Raw genomic sequence first — 2,536 nt, 5'->3', positions numbered from 1 at the left:
TTTATTCCTTTTCTGGTGGCCCAGGGTCACCGTACCAAAAAATCTAACATATCCACATGGCAAAACAAAAACCACAATCTCAATTCTCACCCACAAAGAATCAGCAACCAAATTCAATAAACCAATCATGTAATGCTGACATGTACACAATCTAATCCTTCAATCCATAAATAACCCTCCAACTCCACGTCTCAGCCATCAACAAACACCTCAACAATCACACTCCCATTACACCAATGGCAACCTCGGCGATCCAACAGTCAGCTTTTGCCGGCCAGGCGGCGTTGAAGCCACAAAACGAGCTTCTTAGGAAGACCGGAAGCTTTAATGGCGGCCGCTACACCATGCGAAGAACCGTCAAAAGTGCACCACAAAGCATTTGGTAAAATATTTTATTAATAGTATATCGTGTAAAATAGAGTAGGCTTAACATCCACTATTAAAAAAAATATGTACCGCTTCTTAATAAGGTTTTATAATATAAATTAAATTAAGCGTTTTATTTTTTTATTTTTGAGATTTATAATTTTTAATTTTTTTTACTAGTAAATTAACTAAAATTGTTATTGGTTTAATAGGTACGGTCCTGACCGCCCCAAATACTTGGGCCCATTCTCTGAGCAAACCCCATCATACCTAACAGGTGAATTCCCGGGTGACTACGGGTGGGACACTGCTGGATTATCAGCTGACCCCGAGACATTCGCCAAGAACCGTGAGCTCGAGGTGATCCACTCTCGGTGGGCCATGCTCGGCGCACTCGGGTGCGTTTTGCCCGAGATTCTTTCCAAGAACGGTGTGAAATTCGGTGAAGCCGTCTGGTTCAAGGCGGGTTCCCAGATTTTCTCCGAAGGCGGGCTCGACTACCTCGGGAACCCGAACTTGATCCATGCCCAAAGCATTTTAGCTATTTGGGCTTCCTAGGTTGTTCTCATGGGCCTTATTGAAGGGTACCGTGTTGGTGGGGGCCCGCTCGGTGAAGGGCTTGACAAGGTATACCCAGGTGGGTCTTTTGACCCGCTTGGGTTGGCTGATGACCCAGAAGCGTTTGCTGAGTTGAAGGTTAAGGAGCTTAAGAATGGTCGGTTGGCTATGTTTTCGATGTTCGGGTTCTTCGTTCAGGCTATTGTTACCGGAAAAGGCCCGATCGAGAACTTGTTTGACCATCTTAGTGACCCAGTGGCTAATAACGCTTGGGCTTATGCTACTAACTTTGTGCCCGGAAAGTGAGTTGAATGATTGTAAATTTGAGAGTGGTTATGAAGTAATATTACAAGTTTCTGGCTATTTTAGTTATATTCTTATTTTTGTTTCTAAAATATTAGTTGCAACGTGATGGTTTATGAGATTAATCAAACACTATTTCGTGGATTGCCAATTTGGATAAACAATTTGATAAATGGAATCTAACATTTCATTTCATTCATGCATTTTTTTTTATTAAAACTGAAAGTTTGGAATTTCTTAAGTTATCAGGTATATTTCTTTTACTTCTACGAGTTGAATGACATATAATTCTCCAAATTATATTACTACTTGGTTTTATCTCTCAATATTAAGTGGATTTGTTTCTAATATTTATATATTTTTGGTATATGATTTTTAATGATCTTAACTATTGTCTTTTGGTTACTATTGGTCCTAACTAATGAATTAGGTACTGATGGTCCCAACTTTTAAAGTATTTGTTTGTAACGGTCAATAACTAACAGAATTCTAACATAGTTAGTTCCAGGTCGCTGGAAAAACGGTTTTGGCCGGAAAACTCAATTTCCCCCCCAAAAACTCAACATTTTCGTCCCAAACATCTTGGTAACTTCGTATCAGACCTTTAGGAAACTTTTTCTAGTAAAAGCCCCAATTATTAAAGTCGCCAAAAACTCTAGAACCATCTTCGGAATCAGTTGATGGTGCTCAAGTGGTGGTAGTTGGTTAACGGAGAGTCAATTGGCAGTGGTTGCGGTGTTCAGGTGGTGTTTTCCGGCAATAAATTTGAATTTTTCAGCCAAAACTGTTTTTCCGCGACCTGAAACTAACGGCGTTAGGATTCTGTTAGTCGCGGACCATTAGAAACAAATACTTTAAAAGTTGGGACCATGAAGAGCAATTCATTAGTTGGGACCAGCAGTGACCAAAAGTCAACAGTTAGGATCATTAAAAACAAATATTCCTATATTTTTTATATTTTAATTTTATTTATTGTAAGTAAATTAATAATATATTTAAGGTTTGATGATGAAATAGTTTCATAAATAAATGAGATGTTATAACCTGGTTTAAAAACTATTTGGATTTGATGAGACCCATGACCCGCTTATTTCTTTTACTATAAAATTGTTTCTTAATTATATGTAATATCTTGACAGAATTACAGAAATTGTTCTTTATCTTTCACCAAAATTTCTCTCGTTGTCCCTGATCTTTAAAATTGATTTTTTTATCCTTTATGTTTCAAATCCAACAGCGTTTGTCCTTTTCGCCTAACCCGGTTAGATTTTCTTGTTAAGTTAGGTCATGTGCCCTGCACATGAGGGAA

General features: G+C 38.1%; 1 pseudogene across 1 annotated transcript; it reads left to right on the top strand.

Annotated features, from left to right (window-relative positions):
• Positions 1-216: 216 nt before the first annotated feature.
• Positions 217-1,245, top strand: LOC143574655 (chlorophyll a-b binding protein 36, chloroplastic-like; annotated as a pseudogene). The gene is made up of 2 exons (XR_013142635.1): positions 217-382; positions 579-1,245. The product of XR_013142635.1 is annotated as a chlorophyll a-b binding protein 36, chloroplastic-like (transcript).
• The last annotated feature ends 1,291 nt before the right edge of the window (positions 1,246-2,536 follow it).

This window comes from Bidens hawaiensis, unplaced genomic scaffold, assembly GCF_021521415.1.
Source record: "Bidens hawaiensis isolate Kalapana, Puna unplaced genomic scaffold, B.hawaiensis_p1.1 tig00027074_1, whole genome shotgun sequence".
Taxonomy (NCBI): domain Eukaryota; kingdom Viridiplantae; phylum Streptophyta; class Magnoliopsida; order Asterales; family Asteraceae; genus Bidens; species Bidens hawaiensis.
Note: the sequence above shows the minus strand (reverse complement) of the source record. Positions and strands in the feature narration are given on the sequence as shown.